General features: G+C 34.2%; 1 protein-coding gene across 2 annotated transcripts in view; it reads right to left on the bottom strand.

Moving 5' to 3' along the window:
• Nucleotides 1–21,464, bottom strand: part of LOC138711877 (uncharacterized) — a 143,658-nt gene extending 122,194 nt beyond the window's left edge. Inside the window, exon 1 of one of the 2 annotated variants that reach the window (XM_069843145.1) lies at nt 21,430–21,464. The gene's annotated coding sequence lies outside the window, so the exon portion shown is untranslated. Of the gene's footprint in view, nt 1–21,378 lie in introns of both variants that reach the window. The other variant, XM_069843154.1, reaches the window with a different exon arrangement.
• Nucleotides 21,465–22,713: the final 1,249 nt, after the last annotated feature.

The raw sequence follows: 22,713 nt of genomic DNA on the forward strand, positions 1-22,713 counted from the left end.
TACATACGAGGAAGATTATTAATGAAAAGATATACTGACAAGCCATGGGCATTATTTGTAGTTTTTTTAAATAGTACTACACGGTTCCCTAGATTTGGCACCTACTATTATTCTAATTACTCTTTTTTGTAATAGAAATATATTGTTACTATCTGTGGAATTTCCCCAGAATATTATTCCAAAACTCATTACCGAGTGGAAGTATGCAAAGTATATTGTTTTTAAGGTATTGTTATTTACTATCTTTTGCATAGATCTAATAGCAAAACAAGCTGAATTTAGATTGGGGGTAATTTCTTTAATACGATTTTTCCAATTTAACACACTATCGATTTTTAAGCCAAGAAATTTGGTGGTTGTTGTTTCTAATAGGGATCTATTATTAATTATTACGCTAGAAATTAAACTCAAACTAATGTAAAAAAGTAGGCCTGTCTTAAAATATGTTCATGCAAGGTGGTTGCCACGTGATTTAATTGAAGATCAGAAAAATGATTGGAAATTTATCGTCATTGTGAAACATATTCTACATAATTTCTTAATATAATGATAATAGTTCAGGCATTCCGACCGAGAAATGAGGCAGTGAATTCTTCTCTTAAAAAAATAGTTTTCCATCTTTCCCTAGCCTACTAAAATTTTGTTCACTGTCTTCTTTGACGCCAAAAGGTTCACTTTGCACCTCGGAGATCAGGAGTAAAATATCAATAAGAAATATTACACTACCCTTCTTAGATGAGATCTGAACAACGCACTGAGAAGAAAAGGTCAAATATTATTGGAGAAAAGAGGCGCAAGGCTCTACAAGATTGGTATTGCATTAAAAAAAACTCACTGGAATAGACAGAAATTTTCATAAACCCAGCGACTAACCCAGATCTTGCATCTTGCAATTTTTTGGACATTTTCAAGGACGGAAAAAGATATTTGGAAGGTTCGTTTCATTCTTTTATAAATTTGTTATAGGTCTACAGCACGTATTTCAGAAGTGTACAGATAAAAGGGCACAGCACTTTAAAAAAAAATCTACCCCTAAATTTAGTAAGATGATACCAACCTCTCAAAAATAACAGAGCACATGTTATACAACAATGTGCACAAGCATCACAAGTACCAACTGTGTCATTAAAAATAGGTTCAACCCTACGAAGACTTTTGTGTACCCTAATTCTGCAATTTCAATAAACGTATAAAAAAACCGACTAACACATTGCAATAAACATGGGGTTGAACTTATGCCTATACCTTGTTTTCAGACCCTGGATACAGTGTGGTCTGCTTTGAAACATGGTGTCCTTGAGTTATTCCCACAGAAAAAAATCAGCAACTGTAAAGTCTGGAGATCGAGCCGGCCAGTTGATATCTCAAAAAACGAGAAATTAAGCGTCCAGGAAAAAATGATTATTAGAGGAGAAAAATTCACTCCGGCGCCGGGGATCGAACCCGGGTCCTTGGTTCTACGTCCCAAGTGCTCTAACCACTGAGCTACACCGAAGTTCAATCCACAGCACCGGATCGAATACTTCTCCTCCATTGTTTTTCCCTTTGTGGCCTGCAAGTTCGACATATATGTTGACATATATTAAGTCACCCGACACCGTCTGTTTTTTCCTTAGATACGGTGTCGGGTGCAGTTCCTGGATAGCTCAGTCGGTAGAGGATTGGTGCGCTTAGGTAAAGGTCCCGGAATCGATACCTGACTCCGGAACAATTTTTCTTTTGAAATTATTCGAGTCCACTTCACGAGGAGCTATATCTGGAAGCTAGATTTGCAATTCCTGGGTAAGATTGCAACAAACCATAAGGTACCGAAAGGATCCCTTGAAATGTGTTATTTTCAAAAAGTAATGACAAGCAAATAAATTTCATTGTTTAAGGCATATCCTGTGCTATTTTGATATTTCTAAACCTTATAGTCACTTCACAACACCATGCTGAAATTTGTCTAGAGAAAATCAAAACTCGAGTGGGATTTAATTGACTATTACACGATTATAACAAAGTATATAAAGATTAGAAGTAACAAAGTACTATAATACAATAAAATATTAATTGACTTTCGAAAATACAACTGTCTTAAAATGTATTATTGTACCATCTCATCTTACAAATATTACGCTAGATGGCAGTAGTGTGTTATGTTTAGCTGTTTTCTTGTTATCAGTTGTGCCAACTATGGAATCTTCATTGAACTCTGTATACGGTTACTAGTCAAGAAGGCTTTGTTGATTCAGTTTCATTTTTATTAAAACAGTTGCATTCCACTTCAATCATCCGGATCCCAGTAATCAACGTCACTTGACAGATGATTTTCAATAAATCTTAGTATTAAACAATCTCTGATACGTGACTATCCATAATATCATATAGCAGAAGCTATAACATAACCTAACTAATATAAACGAGTGTTGGAAAAGTTTTAATTAGGGATGATGAAATAAACAAGAAACGTTTTAATTAGGGATGATGAAATAAAAAATAAACATGAATAATTTTAAAAGAAACAATTATTGAAAGTACAATTTTAACATTTGAATGTTTTAGTGGTTGGTGGTTCAGCTGATGTTATATTGGACGTGTGCGTAAAAGAAGTGAACTCGTTGATGTACATGGTGTATCCCTCAACTTATTCAGGATTTCCGAATGGTGCTCTTCATATATGACCAGTGATCTTTATTAATTCTTGTTCTTGAATGCCAATGCGAGTCATATTTGAAAGTGCTGTGCATCGACTGGAGTGGTTTGTAATTTTCTGTTTTTTTTTTTTTTTTTTTTTTTTTTTTTGACGTCCAGACAAGTGCAGTTTGAAATGTTGGCAAATAAAGAAACAAATGCTAGGGTAGTGGTAAAAATAAACAAATGCTAGGGACGCGATAAAGTTAAACAAATGCTAGGGACGCGATAAAATTGTGCGATAAGCAGCCACGATTGGTTGGAAGACGTCCTTTCGTACCGTTTTATTGGTCAAAAGTAGTATGTATGACGTAGTAAAAGTGTAATACTCAAAGTAAATACTTTTATCACAAGAATGAATGAAAGCCAGACAAATTAATTAATTCAAATTTAACGAAAATATCTTGTCACCATTAAATCGAGAAAAATTGGTTCCGGCACCGGGAATCGAACCCGGGACCTCTCAGCTCTGCGCGCTGAGGGCTCTTTCCAACTGAGCTATGCCGGGACACGGTGCCGGTCGAACTCCTCTCAGAGGAGCTGAGAGGTCCCGGGTTCGATTCCCGGTGCCGGAACGAATTTTTCTCGATTTAATGGTGATAGTACACATTGACTACTTCATAGTAGCTGTGTTAATATTCAATGAGGATGGCGATACCTCATATAATGAATATTAAATTTAACGAAAATATCTTGCCTTTGTTAGGCAAAGCAGGGAGAAACTTCGTAGATTTATAATTTTAAAATCAAAATAAATTAATTGTTTTATTTAACTTAAACCAGTCTTATATGTCTAAATTTTCAAGCAGATAAATTTAAATTAAAAAATATTATTATTATTATTATTATTAATTACTTACTATTATTATTATTATTAATTACTTACTATTATTTTATTACTATTATTATTATTAATTACTTACTATTATTATTATTACTAATTACTTACTATTATTTTATTATTATTATTATTATTATTAATTACTTACTATTATTATTATTAATTACTTATTATTATTATTATTATTAATTACTTATTATTATTATTAATTACTTACTATTATTATTATTAATTACTTACTATTATTATTATTATTATTATTAATTACTTACTATTATTATTATTAATTACTTACTACTATTATTATTATTATTATTATTATTATTATTATTATTATTATTATTTTGTTTCGGTTTCCCATAAACAGCTCTTTGAGCGCTCCAATAGAGAATCACTATTGTAGACAATATCCAGTGTTCCTACTCTATCTTCGCTTCATTTTATACATTATTTGTCCCTTCGTAATCACTTCCAAGGACTGCATCCGCCTAAAAGCTGCGATCCATCTGAACATCTTAGTGGAATGCAACAGCTGTCACAACATATCGTCCCTACCCTCTGTAGCTGTCGACCCGAACAATCGCTATCTCTACGTAACTGATGACGATTTCAACACATTTCCATCTCGTTCCAGATTTACTATGCTCCAGATAGAAGAATTCTCTATCAGTTTTAACTGCTACTGACTTCCCTCTACTTTTTTATACTCTGTCAGTCTACAAAGCGCTATCAGTGTGTTTTTCTGAGTGTAAAAAAATAAAAATTTAAAGTTACTATAAGAAACCTATGTATAAAAAATGAAGAAATAACTTAATCAGTGGGCCTTGTTTAGAAATTAGCAGGCTTTGACAATTAATAAAACAAGAGAAGGTCATTTACGGTTGCTAAGTCAAAGCCTGATGTTCTCTTGTTTTACAAATTGTCAAAGCCTGCTAATTTCTAAACAAGACCCACTGGTTAAGTTATTGCTTCATTGTTTTTATACATAGGTTTCTTATGGAAATGTTAAATTCCTTTGCCCTTTACCAAAAGAAACAAAATACACTGGGTATACTTATATGCTTTTGTGCGAGATCGTGCATATTTGCTTGTTTTCCGCACAGAACCAATACGCGGTAAGTGTGAAATACCACATTCAGTATTCCCAACCTAACACACATAATTTCCCTCTTCTTACCGCTTAAGCGCGACATTCATTTTACTGCTTTACGCTTTTAACATATTATTTTTAGAGACGTTCAATATAGTAATAATTATAAATTGGAAACTTACCACTGCAATTTCACCTAAATTGCACTGTTAATTATTGTTTTTAAATATTTGCAAAAATTAAGTAAAGTCTACTACTCCACGAAACTTATTGCATTCCTGATACAAGTAACATTAAGGAAGCCGTGAAAAAATCAACAAGATTCCAGATGCCGATGTTATTACTGCAATATGTTATATAAATAATATTGTTAAAATATTAAAATGAAAAATAAATCATTACATAACCTTACCGTTTGTTTTAAGTTCGCATTTATAGACTGTGGGGAAAAAAAAAGACAGACGTATATAACGGCTTGCTGGAGTATAGTAAACACAGAATAGAAAAAAGATATTTTGGTTTTCCGAAGTTGCCGTCATTAAACAGAAACCAACATGGAGATTTCATTGCAACTAATTAGAAATTCATCTTTCAGGTATGTAATAAACGATCTTCGCACAAAATAATATACGATACACGAGCGGTATGTTTGTTTTCATGTTCTCGGAAATTAAAAAAGCTCAACTACGTTTCGCCTTTTCAATCTTTTCCTCGACCATGAAAACGTCAACATACCGCTCTTGAAACGTATATTACCACTACGGATATACGGGTTTTGACTATCTATTTTCCTGCTTTATTTACACGTTTCACGACATGACCGCGACAAGGAATGTGTGCTGGTTCGAGTCCTCGTGGGAAAGAATTTTCTCACGAAATTTGCACCAGTGTATGGGACCGATGCCCATCTACCATCGCGAGAAATTTGGATAACTATATTAAGTAGTGTGATCCATTCGTATACCATATCGGCTGGGGGATCATGATTCTGACCACACGTTACGAACGTTTTGGTTGGACAATCGTTCACCTCTGCTGAGACATGGGTAATTTTTAAAAAGCTCTTAATGAGTACTATTCAAAAATAAAATAATATATTGAGTGTTCCATTTAAAATAAGAGAGTTGGAGTTATTTCCGGTTAAACCGGAAGTAGAAAAAACTCGGCAATACCATTATTGAGTTCTTAGTATATGGTTATCCTCACATACCAAGTTTCATGTCACTGAACCGTATGCTTCAAAATTTATTTAGGAGGTGCGGGACTTTTAACTAACCCTGTATAATATTTTATCCATTATTAGTTGTATCTAAATTTAATTTTAAATTGTGGTCCTTTTCTTTGTAATGTGTTGTTTGTGAAGAAGTTATAAATGAATGAATGTTTAGTAAGTATTTTGTTCTTGCTAATGTGTTGGTTGTCATGGAGAAAATGATTAAAAAAATTTTAATTCACTGCTGTGAATAAAGCCATTGTTTACGTTGCTAAGGACGGTGTGATTTTTTAAGTTGGTTATTTAACGACGCTGTATCAACTACGAGGTCATTTAGCGTCGAATGTTAAATGTTATGTTTTATTTAACGACGCTCGCAACTGCAGAGGTTATATCAGCGTCGCCGGATGTGCCGGAATTTTGTCCCGCAGGAGTTCTTTTACATGCCAGCAAATCTACTGACATGAGCCTGTCGCATTTAAGCAGACTTAAATGCCATCGACCTGGCCCGGGATCGAACCCGCAACCTTGGGCATAGAAGTCCAGCTTTAGTGTCGATGAGATTGGTGATAGCGAGATGGTATTTGGCGAGATGAGGCCGAGGATTCGCCATAGATTACCTGGCATTCACCTTACGGTTGAGGAAAACCTCGGAAAAAACCCAACCAGGTAATCAGCCCAAGCGGGGACCGAACCCGCACCCGAGCGCAACTTCAGACCGGTAGGCAAGCGCCTTAACCGACTGAACTACGCCGGTGGCTGATTTTTTTTAGTAACGATAAATGCAAAATTTGTTAAAAACTCAATTTTATGCATGGAAAATTCTAATTTCTTAATGAATGTCACGTTTAAATGAAATATATATCCGCGATTTTTTTGCGAAATTGATAGAATTCCACGAAATTATTTCATAATCATGATATTAAAAAAAAACAGGTTTTCTGGAAAATTCGCAAGAAAAATGACTCTTTCCTCCAAATAAAATGTGAACAATTTCTTCGTTATAAAAAATATACGTGAACATTACTACATATTTGATCGCTCATCAGTACATGCTTGTAACATCTGGCAACGATGTACACATAGTTGCAGGAAATACTTCCAGGGAGCAGCGCAAGCAGATAGCAGTGTCGTCATGGATTTAATTAATGATGCAAAAAAAAATTGTTAGTTTCATAGGGATTGTTTCAATAATAATTAAAAAAGTATTTTTTTTTTAACTTTCATTAGAGATTATATATGCCCAAACTGCTTGTTTTTTTTAAAGAAATTTTCACCGAAGTTAAACCATTTTGATCACCGAAATAGGATAAAATAACCACAATAAAATCACACCCCTATCTATATATAAATAATTTAAAGCTGATGTTTATATAGTGGGTTATGTTTATGAATTGTGTAGGCTTAAAAAAACAGTGAAACATCGCCTCATAATAGATATGAAGATAACGTGACTATAAGTCAATATCGTTGCTAAGCAACTGACGTGAGATGTTAAAATTTTCCTATCATATTATTCAGTTGACAATCGAGGACAAACATTTCACGTTAAAAAATTATTAACTAAACATGTCTGGAGTTCGACATGGTCACGTCTATCTACTGATCTATCACAGCTTTCTAATGGAAACATTTAGTATTATTTAATAATCATGTATCAACTTCGGTTTTATTTAACATCGATGGAATTGCTGACAGTTAAAGGGTTTTACTTTAAGAGATGAGGCTGAAGATTCAGCATGAGAATATCTGACATTTTCTTTACAGTTACTTCGCGGAAACCAGATAATGTGCTTACGTTGGATACGAAAGCAACTCCCATTTCACGGATATTCATCTAAAAACTGCAGAACAAAAGTTTATCTGTCAACGTATCGTCAACCTTTAATCGTCTTTTGCTATACTTGGTTTAACATCATTAACTTTTCGTCCGAAACAGAGTCAACAAAATCCACGATCCCCTCCCTTCGTTGGAGCGCTGATTGGTGGTCCGCACTCTAATGTTCGGGCTCGCTGTTATATTTTTTAGCTTTCCATTGATGTCACGTATTTGCTGGAGGGAGTTGGAGGGTACAGTTTTACTGGTTACGAAGCAGAAACGGGAATTATTATGCTAATATAAAACATTAAACAAACTAGGAGGAAAAAAAAAAGAGTGCAATGGATAAAGAATGTTTTGCTACTTAGGAAAGTACACGTGTTCAATTACTGTGCAGTGCTAGCTGAGGTATGGAAGTAAAAAAAGGTATTTATATCCAGATAATTATATTTTTTCAATTACTGACGAGTGTAAAATTAATGTACCACACTTTTCATAACAATTAACGTTTTTTTCACGTTGACAATTTATGTTAAGGAAAAAGGTAATTAAATTATGATAAAAACATTTCAACTCTTCTTTTTCCTTCAAAACTCTGATCGGTAATATGAGAATACCATATTTTGTGCGAGATCGTGCGTATTTGCTTGGTTTCCGCACAAAACCAATCCGCGGAAAGTCTTAAATTCCACATTCAGTATTCCCAACCGAACACACATAACAATTTCCCTCTTCTTACCGCTTAAGTGACATATTGATTTTACTGCTTTAGGCTTTTAACATATTATTTTTAGAGACGTTCAATATAGTAATAATTATAAATTGGAAACTTACCACTGCAATTTCACCTAAATTGCAATGTTATTATTGTTTTTAAATATTTGCAAAAATTAAGTAAACTCTACAACTCCACTAAAGTTACTGCATTCGTGATGCAAGTAACATTAAGGAAGCCGTGAAAAAATCAACAAGATTCCAGACTCATCATAGACTGGGGGAAAAAAAGACAGACGTATATCACGGCCTGCTGGAGTATAGTAAACATAGAAAACATTTTAAAGCAACAATGTTGAAGATAGATATTTTTGTTTTGCAAATTTGCCGTCATTGAACAGAAACCAAGATGGAGATTTCATTGCAACTAATTAGAAATTCCTCTTTCAGGTATGTAATAAACGATCTTCGCACAAAATAATGTACGATACACGAGCGGTATGTTTTCTTTCAATTCTCGGAAATTAAAAAAGCTCAACTACGTTTCGCTTTTTCAAACTTTTCCTCGAACATGAAAACTTCAACATACCGCTCTTGTAACGCATATTACTATTTTAACAAACTTCAAATTAGTTTAACTCTGAAAATATTGAGAATAAGACCCACGTTTATATGACATTTTTTGCTCAAAATATCTTCGACAATATGCTCCGAAAGTGGCGGTAATTCCACGTGAATCACCCTGTATATTTGATACGAACAAAATCAGACCAATAAATTGCCAAATTCTTTTTCCAGCACCACAGTCCTTTCTCTTTAAATTTTTTCAGTAAGAAAAAAAATTGGGACATAACAGGCACATTTCTGACAATAGCTGCATATACAAAAGGACCGAAGAAATTCTACAGACACTAGTAGGTCATCCCATATTATTTGCAGATGACACAAGTATAGTAATTACAGCCAATAACTGCAACACATTCCAATCTTCAAATTCTCTTCAAAATATGTGACTGGTTCTCAGTCAATAAATTAGTATTAAATTGTAACAAAACTAACATAATGCAATTTAAATCCTGTGCAAATTCAACCTCGCAAATTTCTAGCGCAATAATTAACAATAGATCCCTATTAGAAACAACAACAACCAAATTTCTTGGCTTAAAAATCGATAATGTGTTAAATTGGAAAAATCATATTAAAGAAATTACCCCCAAACTAAATTCAGCTTGTTTTGCTATTAGATCTATGCAAAAGATAGTAAATATCAATACCTTAAAAACAATATACTTTGCATACTTCCACTCGGTAATGAGTTTTGGAATAATATTCTGGGGAAATTCCACAGATAGTAACAGTATATTCCTATTACAAAAAAGAGTAATTAGAATAATAGTAGGTGCCAAATCTAAGGAATCGTGTAGGACTATTTTCAAAAAACTACAAATAATGCCCATGGCTTGTCAGTATATCTTTTCATTAATAGTCTTCCTCGTATGTAATCGTGAAAACTTTGTAACTAATTCAACAGTTCATAGCATAAATACACGTCAAAAATGACTTTCATACTCCATCGGCAAGTCTATCGTGCTATCAAAAAGGAGTGCGTTATATGGCAGTAAAAATGTTTAATAGCTCCCTATCGATATAAAGAATGAAACTCAAAACATAAAATTATTTAGGGCCAAATTAAGGAAGTACCTAATTTCTCACGCCTTCTATTCTGTAGGTGAATTCATGACATTCAACAACACTTCATGAAATTGATACTAAAACTTTGTGTTGTATTAGTAGACTATATTGTAAATCTCGTCTGTATATATTTCATCTAGACTGTGACTATAAATTAAGACTTTATAATAGTATTAAGTTTTTTTACTTGTTCCATATTCTAGCTGTAAGCAATGTATGAATACCGTGGAATGTTAATAAATACAATACAATACAATACAATACAAAAACAGATCAAAATTATGAACAATATTAAGAAGTACACTGTATTAAGAAGTATAGCTAGAAGTTACAAGAATGCGTGAACACAGATTACTTTTAGAAATGTTTAACAAGCGGCCGAGAGGGAAAAAGAAGACTGCAAAGACTTCTGAAACATATGACAGGCGCAAATGATGACATGACGTATCTTGTTGGTATAAAAATACTACGTTGCTACGGACTACTTCAAAAGTAAAATTATTTAATTTTAAGGCAAAAGGAAATTCTGTTACACGTATTTAATTATTTATTTATGTGGAACAGTGCGCAAAAATTAGAATAAAACTGAAATTCCACAACAGTTGGCTTGTAATTAGAAGCTTGTGAATTCTGATTACAGGAGAGAGGACCAAAACAAAAGAAAACGAGATTCCATTACAGGATACACACTTCCAGAAAAGGAAACAAATGAAGATACCCGCGAAGAACGAAACTGCGTATATTAAAGACAAAAACGTAACGGAATAAAGAAACAAATGAAAGGAGCACGAAATAATAACTGACGACAGATAGTTAGAGACCAAACAAAAGACTGTTGAAACTATTTTATGTATAAATAACAGTAAGAAATACACTAAGAGTGAGCTGTTGCTGTGGTCTAGGGTTAGATTTCTGGTGCGCTCGAGTGCAGGATCGAATCCCGGTTGGGTTGAATAGTTATTTTTTATTGAGGTTATCCCCAAACGATGATAATAATAATAATAATAATAATAATAATAATAATAATAATAATCATCATCATCATCATGTTGCAAGAAGGAATGGTAAGAAGATTTCAAAACGCTGTGCGAGATATTTTGGAATTTTTCACTTAAAACAGCTGCAGAAACACGAAAACTATTATGAACTATACGTACAGGCTACATCCTTAAAGAAAACAAGAAAATAAAACTCTTGTTCCATTAATTATATTACAATAGCTATTTTCCTGCATTCTCTGGCTTTTATTACGTACCTCTGAAAGTTCTTTTTTTTCCTCGACCTACGAAAAATGTTTCAAATATCGATTACGGAGAGAAGATGGTTAAATTTGAATTGTCTTCCCTAATTAACATTCAATTTTCATGTTTCAGATAAAAAAAATGTTATGTTTTATTTAACGACGCTCGCAACTGCAGAGGTTATATCAGCGTCCCCGGATGTGCCGGAATTTTGTCCCGCAGGAGTTCTTTTACATGCCAGTAAATCTACTGATATGAGCCTGTCGCATTTAAGCACACTTAAATGCCATCGACCTGGCCCGGGATCGAACCCGCAACCTTGGGCATAGAAGGCCAGCGCTATACCAACTTGCCAACCAGGTCGACTGTTTCAGATATAGAAATATCATTTTTGCACAACAATTTGTAACTCTTGGGGCCAAAATTGGAAAAAAAAAAAAAAACACCAGGATACGGTAATTCATTAGAATGGATATTTGAGTCAATTTTTAAAGTAAAAATACAAAATTTCTACTACATTTTACCCTAAAAGCACTTTATTTAAAATGCCTGGACAAATATATTTATTTCATTTTTTTTTTAATTTTAAGATAAAAATTATACATTTTAAGAATGAATTTCAAGGTATTTTTAATACAAATGTGGAGGCATATTTTTTAAATAGAACTTAATAACAAATTTCTATTCCATAGAAATGTTTCGTAATATAATAAAGAATTTGTGTACCAAATATCATGGCTGTAGCATCAATAGTTCTGAAGATATTTAACTTTTTGTATGAAACAAAGCAAACAAATTTACGGGAAACTGTGATGAGTATATTTAATGTCATTTAAAAATCCTGTGCATTAGAGTTTTAAAAATGGCGTTACAGAAGCTGACAAGGCCATAAATGCGCGTTAAAGTTCTTGTGATACATTTCCTCATATTATAAAGGGGGAAAAATAAGAGAACTTTTGAACATTTACTGCTTTTTCACCATATTTAACCATCTTCTCCCCTTAAGTGTGCATACATATTCGGCAAAAAATGTCCGTTACCATTTCTGTAATACTCTACGCACATCTTGTTGCTTAGCAACCCGCAACATGTCATTACTGGACAAACAAATGAAGTATGAATATCATCATTATGTATAAATCCAAGATATTACCACAGTCCAGTATATACAGTCACGAAGCTTGAGTTGTGAGGGTGCCAGGAACAATAGACTGTGCAGGTACTATTTCGCATTGTCTGTAATGAGGCGATATTAGCGATTAGTGGTTAGCAACTATCTATGGATGCATATTCCTTACGTATTGAGCTTCTTGACTGTATATACTAGATTGTGATATTACTAGTGACTTGAATGCTGCATTTATTTTGTTGCATTGGTTACGATGTTCAATAAAATTTCAAGTTCTTTACTCTATGATTATGCTAAGATGACTCCCATCAAAGCTGTGATCTACGATTATTTTAAATCACACAAACGTTACACACAATTACAAGGATTCTACGAAAGATATGTACCGGAGAGAGAACATCACAAAATTGCGAAAAAAAAAAAAGACAGTGCTTTGTTCCGAAGATTTTGACATACATACGTATTTTTCTATAAAACTGCTTTTCAGGTAAAGTGACTCTTCAATATACACGTCTTTATGTCAAAATTTCCTCAAATATTGTTTCTGGTGTTTAACCATCAAATTTACAACCGAAAGGATCCTATTTAATAATTGCAAAATGCAGCGGGACGGACCTTGCAGAAAACCACGACGTACATTACACAGAATGGAGTAACGGACTGCGTCGAAAACCAAAGGATAGGTGGAATGTTATGCAAAAAAGTGACTGAACAACATTAAGCTGATAGCTATTTGGTTACGCATATTTTCAGCTTTTCTCTTCAAAATTCTCTAACGTTCCTTCATTGGAACAGTAAAAGTCGGAGTGAGATAAATGGCAAACAGGCTTGGCGCTCACATATTCAGTTTTCTCAGCCCCAAATTCCGTTGTAAGGACGCGTTTTTGCGTAATTTTAAATATACCTTCTATATCATTTAACTCGAAATCCAATCTAAAGATTCCTTGTGTCTACACAATGCTCCCGGATTTGGAAAACATCTATATAGAAAATGTCTATTGATTTACCAACAATAATCCATTATTCATAAAACTGATAACACGGAAAATGCCTATTAAATTTCGTCAATTGTTGCGTTCTCATTCCAAAGCCTACGAAAAACCATCCTAATCAAGAGGTCAACCTACGTACATATAAGGGCAGAGGGGGTAATCTTCCATATCTTAGAACTCAAAATGCACATGTGAAGTTTTTTGTGTCTACATAATCCTCTCGATTTTGGAAAACGTCTCCACAGAAAATGTCTCCTGATTTACAGACAAACATATCATTGTTCTTAAAACTGATACCAACACAGAAAATGAATTCGTAACAACATGTTAAGTGTTGCGTTCCCATTCCAAACTCTACAAAAATCCATCGTAAACAAAAGGCCAACCTATGTAAAGGGGAGCGGTATTTTTCCATATCTTAGAACTCAAAATCCATATATGAAACTTCTTTGTGTGTACGTAATGCTCCCTATTTTGAGAAAATGCCACTGGACTTACAAACATTACATTGTTCATAAAATTGATAACAAAGAAAATAAATTCGTAACAATACGAAATGAGTCAATTGTTGTGCTTCTATTCTAAAGTTTACAAAAATTCATCCATCTGAGAACTCAAAATCCACATGTGAAGTTTCAATGCTCAAGATTTTGGAAAACATCTCAGAAAATGCCTCTCGATTTACAAACTAACGTGTCATTGTTCCTAAAATTGATAACACAGAAAACGAATTTTGTAACAACACGAAATTATTATTTTTTTTTCGAGGGAAAAATTGTTCCGGGGCCGGGTATCGAACCCGGGACCTTTGGTTAAACGTACTTTACAGGGAGTTGTATCTGAAAGCTTGATTTGCATAATACACGTCACTGTTCGTTAACAGAAAACCACAATTTAAGTCACACAGAGTTAGTGTGCACTCAATGTTGGTTGCTTGACGGTTGTCAGCCCACTTTGAGGTCTGTGGATATAGAGGGAAAAATTGGATCGGTGTCTGGTAGAGTTCCCGGGTAGCTCAGTTGGTAGAGCGTTGGTACGTTTAAATAAAGGTCCCGGGTTCGATGCCCGGCCCCGGAACAATTTTTCCCTCGAAATTATTCAAATCAACTTTACAGGGAGTTGTATCTGAAAGCTTGATTTGCAACACGAAATTAGTCAATTGTTGCGCTCTAATTCCAAAGCCGTCGAAAATCCACTCTAAATAATATGCCAACGTATGTAAGGTGGGCAATTTAACAGAAGGTATTTTCAAGAAGTAGGCCTACATAAGATAAATAAAATTTACGGTAGTTTTTTAAAAACATGTTGAAAGACAACATTTCCAATAAGAAACTGAAATGAGCGCATCTACACAATAACTTTTTTTTTTACTGTTAACACTTTATTAATGATAGTCTAATATTCGAGTGAAACGTTTCTACAGTGCTTTACAAATTGTTGACATTAATAATGTCCAGCGCCGAAAGTTACCCAGCATTTTCTCTTAAAGAGTTGAGGGAAAACCTCGGAAAAACCTCAATCAGGTAACTTCTCCCAACCACGTTTTGAACCCGGGACTGCTCGTTTCACGGTCAGAAATGTTATCCGTTACTCCACAGTAATGGACAATAATAAATTTGTTGGTTTCATTTTCATCATCACAAGGCATTATTTTTTATGCAAATTATTTAAATTGTAACTACAGAATTACGATCTTCCGCTTAAGAAATGAAAACTGTTCTTTACATAAACAATATACTATTGTTCCTACGAAATCACTACCTTCTGGAAATGTGTCTTACAACACAAGTGTTTCCAGATAAAAGACGAAGTTTGTCACTTTGGCAGGTATACATTTTTTTTTTTCGTGATCTGTTTTATTGTGTAATTTCCATGAAAAAAAAAATAGCGGAAATGCCAATTGCAAAATTCGTAGATTGCAACGCGACAATTTTCACACTCATTGTGCAATAAAGCGCTTTCCTCACTTGTATCACAATATAGGCCCTACTATTTACTCACAGAATTTGTGATGCATTATTACAACCTCACAGAAATATTTAAAAAATCTTTAGCACGCAGAGGTTAACCCAGTATCTCTTATAGATGATTATATTATACAGGGTGGAAGTGATATAACTGTACAGACTCAAGGGAGTAACAGAATGCATTAAAATAAACAAAAACCTACTGTATATTATGAGATTTCATTTGCATGGATAATTATAAAATCAGGGTGAATGTCTGTGCAGTTTGGCAACAGCGCATTGCCAGCTCCCTACGAATATACACACGCACACGGTCTGAACAACTGAGTTCCGTCCCTTAGGCCCGTAACACACTTGCAGAGTTTTCGCCAGCGAGAAATGTGTTGCGAGAAAATTAAAAAATTGATAACAATGGATTCAAATGGACGTCCACACACTGGAAGAAATTCTCGTTCGAGGCAAAAACCTCGCGCGAGTTTCTCGCTGGAATCGGTAGCTCAGCGAATTTTCTTGACACATTTATCAAAGATGTTTGACATTTATACTCTTTATGACGATTGAATGTAGAAAAAGATATCACAGGTGGCGATGAATTGTATTGTTTTTATTTGAAAATGAGGAAAGATGGCTGATAATTGCAGTCAGAAACTTATCGAACTTGTACGATGTCACCCGTAGGCCTATTTATATGATACACGGGATGAAAACTATAAAAACACGAAACTTAAGGAAGAAATCTGGAGACAAATATCACATTATCTGAAAATAAATAGGGCTGTATTTTATTTTGATGAGATTTAATAGTATTATTTAAACATTTGAAATAATGTATCTATATGTCTTACCAGTTTACATAAGTTAATCAGAACATAGCAAAGAATCCTCTATCATATCATGAATGGCAAAAAACTGAGGTCCATTCAACCTGAAATAACGCCTAAATGTATCATCATTCAAATCGAAACCAGTGTCCAAAACTCGCCCTTATTTTCGTAAGATACAATGTGAGTTTCAGATATTTCTGGCTTTAATTTTAGGCCTACTTTTTCTTTTCATTAACAAAATGTGTTCATGTAACTCCATTTCCTCATCATCTGAATACTCAGATTCAACATAGCGTTCGTACGTAATTTGTAAAGTACGACAAAATACGTAAATACATAACCTATAATATTTCCCCCAACGAGTGATTACTATAATCAGAAAAATGCTTTCTGCGTGAAGGCAGTGCATAGATGATCATAGCGAGGTGTGATCTGTGATAGCGGGAACTCGCCAAGTGTGTGGAGGAAGGCTCTTCGCCTCTTTCTCGCAACACATTTCTCGCTAGCGAAAACCCTTCAAGTGTGTTAGGGGCCTTAGTCACTGCAGTAGGGTTGTCAAGAAATAACGATACGTGTTAATAATTTTATTTACTCATAATTTGTAAGAAAACCGTCCATTTTATTTAAAAACTACAGAGGGATAAATCATTTCTTATCACTTCCTCTAATGGTAACTATAAAAATCAGAATCGTACGGATAAAGTAAAACAGTGTTAACATTTAGGGGACAAGTATTTTATTCTGAGGAAAGTATTCTTTTAGAACTAATACGGTATCGTATTAATTTTTTTATTGTACTCTACCCAAGGAATAAGCTGTTAAAATCTGCACATATACAGGGTGGAAGTAAAATAATCTTGCAGATTGAAAGGGGCGACAGGGTACTGTACACTTAAATGAACAGAAAACCTATATTACGTTTTGTGATTAAATGCATAGTTAAAGAGAAAATTAAGTTTCAAGTTTCAGAAGTTCGGCAACACCGCCGCTAACACACTGCTCTTTCTTCTCGTAATGCAGATGTAAGAGATCAAGGGACTTAAATCTATCTGTCTTAGTAAACTACCTCCTATATCTCTGACTACAACGTTGTAACTTGTTCGCATCGTTCAGTGGCTTCAAATTCGTGGCTTTTAAAGTGTTAGATACAGCTTACAGGTGTAGATTTTGGAAATATTCAACATTTTTTCCTCCATTACTCTGTCTTGTAGAATAATGAAAGTTAGTATGTGTGAAATACTGTCCTCCTGATATACGAAAAAAAAAATTTTTTTTTTTACGATTTAAAATAAAAATATTTACATTTTTTTTAAATTCAGTTCACTGTGCAATGATGAAGCGTTTCCCAATAACTCAAAAACTATCCAATATTTTGTAATGATACATTTTTTGTGTGTATTTATGCATGTCATATCTAGCTTTCTACCTTCTCTACCTTTGATAGATTGTCTGATAAAAAAATAAATTTATTTAAAATTGATCAAATATCAGTATTTTCTTCTAAAACAAAATCAAACAATAAATAAATAAATAAATAAATATATATATATATATATATATATATATATATATATATGTATATTGTTAAGGAATGTAGTTCAAAGAGCATGATATTCTAAACACGAGTTTCAGCAATAAAATAAAAGAAAGAGAACATGAAAAAGTTAACAATTTTATGAGTTATGAGGGAAACGCTTCATCACTGCACAGTGAACTGCCAACATTTTGAATTTGTAAAAATATATATATATATATATATATATATATATATATATATAATTTTTTTAAATCGTAAAAGTATTTTTTTCATATAGCAGAAGGACAGTGTTTTACACATACCAATTTTCATTATTGTACAATATATAATAATGGGGAAAATAATGTTTAATATTTCCAAAAATTTTACTGCTGTAAGCTGTGCTTAACCCCTTAAATTAAATTTAAATGAAGGAACCCGGAGGTTCATTACCGCCCTCACATAAGCCCGACATCGGTCCGTATCCTGAGCAAGATTAATCCAGTCTCTATCATCATATCCTACCTCAAATACATTTTAATATTATCCTCCCATCTATGTCTCGGCTTCCCCAAAAGTCTTTTTCTCTCCGGTCTCTCAACTAACACTCTATAGGCATTTCTGGATTCGCCCATACGTGCTACATGTCCTGCCCATCTCAAACGTCTGGATTTTATGTTTCTAATTACGTCAGGTGAAGAATACAATGCGTGCAGTTCTGTGTTGTGTAACTTTCTCCATTCTCTTGTAACTTCATCCCTCTTAGCCCCACATATTTTCCTAACAACCTTATTCTCAAACACCCTTAACCTATGTTCCTCTCTCAAAGTGAGAGTCCAAGTTTCACAGCCATACAGAACAATCGGTAATATAACTGTTTTATAAATTCTAACTTTCAGATATTTTTTGACAGCAAACTGGATGATAAAAGCTTCTCAACCGAATAATAACAGGCATTTCCCATATTTATTCTGCATTTAATTTCCTCCCGAGTATCATTTATATTTGTTACTGTTGCTCCCAGGTATTTGAATTTTTCCACCTCTTCGAAGGATAAATCTCCAATTTTTATAGTTCCATTTCGTACAATATTCTGGTCACGAGACATAATCATATACTTTGTCTTTACGGGATTTACTTCCAAACCTATCTCTTTACTTGCTTAAATTAAAATTCCCGTGTTTTCACTAATCGTTTGTGGATTTTCTCCTAACATATTCACGTCATCCGCATAGACAAGCAGCTGATGTAACCCGTTCAATTCCAAACCCTCTCTGTTATCCAGGACTTTCCTAATGGCATACTCTAGAGCGAAGTTAAAAAGTAAAGGTGATAGTGCATCTCCTTGCTTTAGCCCGCAGTGAATTGGAAACGCATCTGACAGAAACTGACCTATACGGACTCTGCTGTATGTTTCACTGAGACACATTTTAATTAATCGAACTAGTTTCTTGGGAATACCAAATTCAATAAGAATATCATATAAAACGTCATCTTAACCGAGTCATATGCCATTTTTAAATCTATGAATAACTGATCCACTGTACCCTGAATAAGTTGTTAAACATTTGGGGAAAAGAAAAAACTTTTTTTTTCTGACAAAACTATGATTTTTCCACCAATATAGTATTGCACTCTTTTGTTATATATAAAACTAGCCGTACCCGTGCGCTCCGCTGCACCCGTTAGAAATAAATATAAAGTAATTACATAATTAAAATAGGACGTTTGATCCAGGGAACATTCGTGTATGATAGAAGGATAAATCGTTTAATATGTTACTTAATTTAAATTGCATCCAAATAATTAAAATGCGATCATTTTGGTCCAGAGACACTCATTTGGTGCAATGACAATTCCTTTAACATGTTTCTTAATTGTTATTACATGCAACCATAGTTTAATGAAGATTGACATATCATTTAGTTTTAATGTGTATACTTTATATTACTTGCTATATGTTTCAGAAGTTACTGTACTAACATTGTAGAATTATGTCCATCTAGAGAAACTACACTTTCAAATGGTAAAATAATAATTAAAGAAATAATTAGCTTCCGATATTACTTCATACAAACACAGAAACATTCTCTTAGGCTATGTTTAATAGCTTTCGATTGTTGTTGTCCAAGGCCCCTTATAGACGAAGTGATTTGTTTTTATTTCAGTACAGCGCCTTAGATGGCGTTGTTATTGTAATTTTAAAACTCATTTATCTGATTAAATATCAGTCCTATCAAAATTTTGTATAGAGTAAAACTTATCGGAAATTATTTTAAAGAAACTTTTGTTATGTAATACTTTTCGTGAAAATTAATAATAATGGAGATATTTCGATTTATTTAATTCAGGCCACATTATAACCCCCCTTTTTAAATAAAGTATTTTGAATGCTATATAGCCTAAAATCTACGTTACAACGAACTTAATGTATATTCCAATTTTCATATAAATCGGTTCAGCCATTATCGCGTGAAAAGGTAACAAACATACAGACAGACAGACATACAAAAAAAAAAATCAAAAAAGCGATTTTCGGTTTCAGGATGGTTATTTATACATATTAACTTACTTACTTACTGGCTTTTAAGGAACCCGCAGGTTCATTGCCGCCCTCACATAAGCCCGCCATCGGTCCCTATCCTGAGCAAGATTAATCCAGTCTCTACCATCATATCCCACCTCCCTCAAATACATTTTAATATTATCTTCCCATCTACGCCTCGGCCTCCCCAAAGGTCTTTTTCCCTCCGGCCTCCCAACTAACACTCTATATGCATTTCTGGATTCGCCCATACGTGCTACATGCCCTGCCCATCTCAAACGTCTGGATTTAATGTTCCTAATTATGTCAGGTGAAGAATACAATGCGTGCAGTTCTGTGTTGTGTAACTTTCTCCATTCTCCTGTAACTTCATCCCTCTTAGCCCCACATATTTTCCTAAGAACCTTATTCTCAAACACCCTTAACCTATGTTCCTCTCTCAAAGTGAGAGTCCAAGTTTCACAACCATACAGAACAACCGGTAATATAACTGTTTTATAAATTCTAACTTTCAGATTTTTTGACAGCAGACTGGATGACAAAATCTTCTCAACCGAATAATAACAGGCATTTCCCATATTTATTCTGCGTTTAATTTCCTCCCGAGTATCATTTATATTTGTTACTGTTGCTCCAAGATATTTGAATTTTTCCACCTCTTCGAAAGATAACTCTCCAGTTTTTATATGTCCATTTCGTACAATATTCTGGTCACGAGACATAATCATATACTTAGTCTTTTCGGGGTTTACTTCCAAACCTATCGCTTTACTTGCTTCAACTAGAATTTCCGCGTTTTCCCTAATCGTTTGTGGATTAACACATATTAACACCAATTATTTTTCGAAAATCGAAAATTACCAGAACAATTTTGGCTACAGATTTATTATTAGTATAGCTAAGCTATTCGCTCTGAAAATCTGCAAGACTTTTTCACTTCCACCCTGTATATTACTTTCAACCTATATAAAATAGAATTTCAAATGAAAAGTAACAGAAGAGTTGTGATGCAAAGACCTTTAAAAACCGAGATTCACGGAAATTAATACTACATTAAATATGAAAGTAATAATAATAATAATAATAATAATAATAATAATAATAATAATAACATCGCGGCACCTCGTCCCAGACAGTCACTCGTCCCGTTCTCCACTCGGTCCGCTCTCCTACCTGGTTGATGTGGACGCCAGCGTCGTCAGAATATTCACTGCAGCCGTGCGCTCAGCGACCTTCGTTATAACGCCCGTCCCGCCTCCTACAACGCGCGCGTCCATTGGCTCCCGCCCGCCTCCTACACCCCGAGCAATCATTGGCTTACACAGCCGTTAAAACAACACCAGATCACTATTCCCCATAACGTGGGTTCGATTCCCGCCCCTGTCAGAGATCCGTTGTTGAACCGATGTCTTCAGTAGACCCCACACACAGGGACCACGCAAAGTGCACGTCTGACGCAAGACGCAAACCTCGGAACATTAATAATAATAATAATAATAATAATAATAATAGCAGACTCTCATTCAATCCTGAACAGATGGAAAAACAATTTTGCGCAACTACTAAATGTACATAGGCCAAATAGAAATGATCAGGACGAAATTGAAATACAAACTGCTGAGCCATTTATACCCGAACCCACACTTTCTGAAGTCGAAATTGCGATAGAAAATCTGAAAAAGTACAAGTCTCCAGGTATCGATCAAATTCCAGCAGAATTAATACAAGAGGGTGGAAGGGCATTATATAGCGAAATTTATAAACTTGTACTTGCTATTTGGGAAAAGGAAATTGTACCAGAACAATGGAAGGAGTCCATAATCGTACCTATCTTTAAGAAGGGGGACAAAACCAACTGTGGTAACTTTCGAGGAATATCACTTTTGTTGACGTCGTACAAAATTTTGTCCAACATTCTTTTGAGAAGTTTAACTCCATATGTAGATGAAATTATTGGGGATCATCAGTGCGGTTTTAGGCGTAATAGATCAACTATTGACCAGATATTTCGTATTCGACAGATAATGGAGAAAAAATGGGAGTATAAGGGTACAGTACATCAGTTATTCATAGATTTCAAAAAGGCATATGACTCGGTTAAGAGAGAAGTTTTATGTGATATTGTTATTGAATTTGGTATTCCCAAGAAACTAGTTCGATTAATTAAAATGTGTCTCAGTGAAACATACAGCAGAGTCCGTATAGGTCAGTTTCTGTCAGATGCGTTTCCAATTCACTGCGGGCTAAAGCAAGGAGATGCACTATCACCTTTACTTTTTAACTTTGCTCTAGAGTATGCCATTAGGAAAGTCCAGGATAACAGAGAGGGTTTGGAATTGAACGGGTTACATCAGCTGCTTGTCTATGCGGATGACGTGAATATGTTAGGAGAAAATCCACAAACGATTAGGGAAAACACGGGAATTTTATTTGAAGCAAGTAAAGAGATAGGTTTGG

This window comes from Periplaneta americana, chromosome 2, assembly GCF_040183065.1.
Source record: "Periplaneta americana isolate PAMFEO1 chromosome 2, P.americana_PAMFEO1_priV1, whole genome shotgun sequence".
In the NCBI taxonomy this organism is placed as follows: Eukaryota; Metazoa; Arthropoda; class Insecta; order Blattodea; family Blattidae; genus Periplaneta; species Periplaneta americana.